Raw genomic sequence first — 6,022 nt, forward strand, 5'->3', positions numbered from 1 at the left:
TTAGGGATGGGAGGATTTGAACTTGGAACATCTTCCAATATTGAGAAGAAAAATATCATTAGACTAAGAGGTAGTTTGACAGGACCCGACCCAATTTTCGCTTTAGAATTCGAATCAAGTCCTGTGCGTGTCCGACACCTCGCGAATATCGGGCACAAAAGACCTTTTTACCCTTCTCGTTTCAATTTCTTTTTAGAATTTCCCTTAGACTTCTGCCGAAAATTCGGCAGAGTCTCCCCTCTATTTTGACCAAACCCAACGTCTTCCACCTGTCAAACAAGCTCAAATACCACACCAACTGCCAGAATATCTCAAATAACAGATCTCAATTCCAGTTTTTCAGTTTCAACTAGATATCAAAGCATTTCTACAAATTTACAGAACTTTAAGAAATTTACAACGAGATCATACACTTTATGGTGGTGAGGCGGAAGTTGGGAGGATGGCCCGAGTGGTTTCCTTCGTACTTCTACGGCCTGGGGGTGAAAAACAGTTTAAAGTTGTGAGTGGACAAAAATAATGTTCTTGAAAGCAATTTAGAACATAATAACCCCCGTTTTGAAATAGGTAGGAATATAAATCGATAATTTGACTATATTTCAATACAAGGTATTCAAATAAACATGGATAAGCATACTGATGAATATACTCGCGTAACTGAACAAACAAATATATAAAGATATAAATGTATAATTCTCAATGAAACTGGTATAAAATAATTGAAAATCATAACTGCATAAAAGAGCTTAAAATCCTTTAATACTACCACGTAATTGTACCCCTGTAAAAATCCGTCAAATCCTCTGGCAAGTTTCGGAGACACAAAGTCTAACCGAGCCGCAAACTGGAGGAATCAGGGGACTATGGTCAGCCTGATCCGCCGACAGGTCTCGATGACACCAAGTCGACTCGAGCCGCTCTAGCAGGATGCAGGGGACCGCAGTCAGCCTGATCCGCAATCCTAGCAGGTCTCGGGGACACAGAGTCAGCCGAGCCACAAATCCTGGCAGGTCTCGGGACACCAAGTCTGCCGAGTCGCAATCCTAGCACTCACGGTCCGAACGTCCCCGAAACTCGTGAGGCAAGTCAAGTGCTGACTAACTGAAATCAGACTGGATGTCCGTAGACATCGGTTCGACTGTGGGTAATCACCAAAAATAAGTGGGTACTCGGTGGTTCTAAAATAACTATTTATGATAAAATCTGATAATCTTCTGTATTCTGGTAAATCTAAGCTAAGTTACTAATTATGTATCAAAAATCTCAAATCTGCTGCTCGACTAAGTAACAGGAAAATAAAGAGATTTTACGATAAAATTCATGCTCAGAAACCATGCAATAACACTTATTCAAGATCAAATATAAAATAAAATTATAAAATCTTTTAGGAAAGAAAAGTCCACTCACTGATGGTCCGAGCTAGCTGGACCCTTCGAAGGTCCCTCCTGTGGGTCGACTGGACCTCTGGTGCCTGATTATCCATAATAATAAATTAATAAACTGCTGAATAAAAGAATTAAATTAAACATCCTGCCCCCGGCTCCTAGAAATATGTGCACTTGTTTTAGAGTTACTCCTATGCCCACTTTACCCTTTCAGACAATTAGAACGGCTTTAAGAGACTCGAAGCCTCACTAAGCGATAAACTACCAGACCGGCCGATCCGGAACCCGTGGGGTTCACGATCTCCGATGGCCAATCTGGGCTTCTCTGAAGGTTCCTCATAGAGAAGGAACCATGTTCCGCGAATTTGGTCCGAAACGGACGGTCGGATTGGCCAAAATCACATTATCGCTTAAAATCCAAACCCTAGGCCCAGGGTTCGCGATTTCGTAGTATCCGGGACTCCGATTCGCAATCCGTCGAATTCTACACGATCCTGGAATCATGTAGTACAACATATCCAAAATTCAGTGCGATCCAACGATTTGACGACACTGCACCCAAGGATCGCGCGATATGGAAAATCCGTTCGGGGCTCAAACGGACTCCGAATTGAGATCCGCGAAATCCTACGCGCTCGTGACGACACGAGGATCACAAAACTATATAGAGTCACTCCACCACCCTCGCCCACGCGCCGTCACACGCGCGGGCAGATTGGGTGTCCAAAGCGATTATGGGTTGCCGGAAAATCTCAGAACCAAGACTCCAAACTCCTATTCTAGGTAAAACACCTCATTTGGAGTCACTTTTGTTCTTGGACATACCCCAAAAAGTGACCGAAAATGGCCGAACACGACGCCAAAATTTCGGCCAATTTTCAAGTTGAAAATCGAACGTTCTAGAGCCAAAATCGATCGAAACCCATACATCCATCAGTAAGAACATGAAAAATAGCTGAGAAACCATACCTTACTCGATCGATTTAGTGGAGAAGTGAGGGAGAACAAGGAGCTCAAAGTTCAAACTGAAAAATCGGCAAAAATGGCAGATTCCGGCGAGCTCCGGCCACGGCAAGGGCGGCGACGGATCGGGAAAGGACGGCGGTTGAGTGGTGGTCACTTTGATACCAACGGCGGAGATTGGCTCCACCTGTGGCGGCCGGGGCGACGGTGAGAAGGGGCGGAGGTCGCTGGCTGTGGCGAATCGGGAGGAGAGAGAAAGGAGAGAGAAGGAGAAAAGGGATAAAAATCTGACTTTTTGACCAAATTACCATTTTGCCCTTCTAGGTATTTTGATCGTATTTACTTTGTTACAACTCCGATTCGAGTCTACTCCGTGTCTATGGACTCGTTTCGCCGTGCTCTACGCAACAGCGCAAGCGAAATTGCCAAATTCTTTCTCGATCAAAAAGTCAATTTTTCTCCTATTAAAATATGTGAGGGCAAAATCGTCTTTTGGGTAGAATAAAGAAATCCTAATTTCTAGATATTTTGGTTTGGGTTGTTACATAGTTAGTGTTGGAATTTTAAAAGGTTTTAAAAAATTTATCGTTTTGATTTATTTAATTATTTTGGCTGTTTCATTTTATTTATTGCGAGTTTAATTTTAAGGTTTTATTCTATAATGAATGCCTTAATTCTTTTAGTTTAATATGGTGAAGGTTACATGTTCTTGAATGCCTATAAAAGGTCACTTCTCCTTCACTTTTGACATACGGCACAAATACAATATCATACTACCACAATACCACATACCACAATTTGATTCTCTCATCTTCTACCTTTTATACTTTCTCTATGTTGAGACCCAAAAAAGTCAAGGGAAGCCCAAAGACATTTAAAGCCCAATATAACGTGTAATGTTGGTTATGCGTTAATCTAAGCTGTAGTTTGGGAATTAATTCATTAACTAAATATAGAAATTGTGTACATGTCATGCCAAGCCAATAATACGTTTTTCATATGTCGATCACCTACCAAGCTCACATGAACCCAAGTCATGTGGTTTATGGGGTTTGCAAGAGGAATTGTGGTGTGGAAGGTTACAAAAGTTCATAAGGCCCAAGGAAGCTCTTGGATAATGGAGATTTTGGGCTAGCTACTTGAGAGCACCAAAGTCCAAGCTCATTACTTGGAGTTCTCCAATGTGGGTGAGCAAATGAGATATTTTTCAAGCACTTTATTTTACCCATAGGAAATAGTAATTTTTCAATGCCTAGCTTTACCTGCTGGAAATAAGAATGTCCCAATGCTCCCTATTACCTGCTGGAAACAAGCCAATTCCGACACTTCCTTTTACCCATAGAAAATAATCAATTTCCAATGCTTATCTTTACTTGCTGGGAATAAGAATGTCCCAATTCTCCCTTTTACCATTTGGAAATAGACCAGCTCCAACACTTCCTTTTACCTATTGGAAACCAAAGATAGCCTTCACCTTCTATAAATTGGGAGGCATTGCTTAGCCAAAACCAACACCTCTTGGTTGCTGCAAGCCTCCCAGCAACTGTGAGAACTCACATTTCTTCAGCTGCTGCAAGCATTCAAGCAGTCATCACCATTTTTTCTCCAACCATCAAGCCCCCTCATTCGGCTGCTACAAGCAACACAACAACTACCAACCATTTCTGAAGCCATTAGGCCATTCCTTTAGCTACTGGAACAGCATAACCACTTCTTGCTTTGGCTGCTGCAAGTATCCCGGCAGCTATCAACCCTTTTCTTCAATCATCACACCTCCTTCCTAGCTGCTGCAAGCACCCCAGCTATAATCTCCTTTCCTTGAAGCCATTCTCCCTATAAAGTCTCACTAAGTATAACTCCAAGCTTTTCCTTCCTCCTCATACCCTTCTAAGCTATAAACACCATAACCTTCAAGCCTCAAGCTTTTCTTACCATCCTTCTTCTCTTGAAACTCTTAAATCCATAAAGTATCACCTAACTCCAAGCTTTTCCTTCCTTCCAAGCTTTAAAGACCATAGCTTTTAAACCTCAAATTTTTCCTTGCATCCTTATTCTCTTAAAACTCTTAAATCCCCATAGTCATAGCCACAAACAACAAATAATCAACACTCAAACTCAAACATATCCAACACCAAGCGAAGCACATGCATTCTCATTTGCTAAACTTGTGGGTCTTTAGCTCCAACACTCCAAGCTCTCATGCCAAGCTCATATAATCTCATATCAATATCAGCAAGTAATCTTCAACTCTTCTTCGAACTGCCAGAAACATCAACACAAAACACACAGCCGCTAGAAGAAGAACAAAGTACACCCCTGGGACTTGCTTCTCCCTCGGGATATTTTGGGCCTAGTTCTCGCTAACTCAGAAAAAAGGGCAACAAATGCTTGATCCACCACTCTGTGGCGATCCAACAATCAACAAGTCCGGACGAGCCTTCCGACGGAAAAAGACCCCAACACTCTACTTATATTATTATTTTTGGGCAACGGTTCTGTGCCATGGAGACCTATATCTGACTGTGAACATGCTCATAACAAACATTGAGCCTGTGTCATATCTTGGAGTCTTGTAGACACCTGCACGTAAGGAGGCTATAAGAGCTTTAGAATAGCGTTTTGATGTGCATACCTTGCTTTCATAATCTTAATTTATTTTACTTTTATTTACCTATTATTTGTTTATTTAGTTTTACTTTACCTTAAAAGACTTTCCAATTTGTTTTATATATTATTTATATTATAAAGGATTTTGCGTTTGGCTTATACTGAAAAAGGAAAACTATAATTTTTATAACAACCTAAAGCCCTTGTATGTTAAAATTATTTTCCTCTTGAACTGAAGTTGTTATAAGTTTCAAGTTAAAGCTATAGAACGTCTGTTAATTCTGTGTAATTTCATTTTTATATAATTTAGTATTGTTTCAAAATATCGGTTGGTTGTTTTATTTCTTGCATATGAGTTTCCTTGTTATATGAGATAAACATTGTTGTACCTAGTAAGAATTTATTGAACACTTAGAAACCCAACTATCTAGTTCTAGTATAGATGTAACTTTTATTTTTAAGGTGGGCTTGAGTTTATATTGCTTTCGGTCTAAGTGAAGAACAGGAGTTTGACAACGTTCTCTTGCTTTAAGATTCTTTTATTTAACCACTCTCCCTACAACACAAATTTTCAATTATTTACTTATTTATTTTCTAGTTAACACGGGCAAGTCAAATGCTAAAATTCAGTCACACATCGACACAGGGATAAGAAATCTAATTTATGGTAGTTTCAATCTTTGGTCAGTTTGGTATTGTTGTGCTGTAAAAATAATCACTGTCAGATTTGCTGTGAGAGAAAGCAGTTTGACGTTTCGTAAACTTTTTGTTATAAGTGTTGTTGGTACTGATTCCCGTATAATTAGAAAATGATTCCCACATAATCATTAAACCCAGCGACTCTTCAAAATTGATTTCTGCATAATCATAAAATAAAAGCACCTCATTAGCTTTCCCTTATAGCTTTCTCTCACAGTAATTTTTAACAATAACTGATTCTTATAGTTTACCGAACGGGCTGGGCTTCCCAATTTTTTTTTTTTAAAATCACTCATCACTCCAAATAAGTAATGTCAAACGGGCACTAAGTAAGTATCAAAATATCAGTTAATTGAAAAGGAAAAGAA

This window comes from Prunus dulcis, chromosome 6 (genome assembly GCF_902201215.1).
Source record: "Prunus dulcis chromosome 6, ALMONDv2, whole genome shotgun sequence".
Taxonomy (NCBI): Eukaryota; Viridiplantae; Streptophyta; class Magnoliopsida; order Rosales; family Rosaceae; genus Prunus; species Prunus dulcis.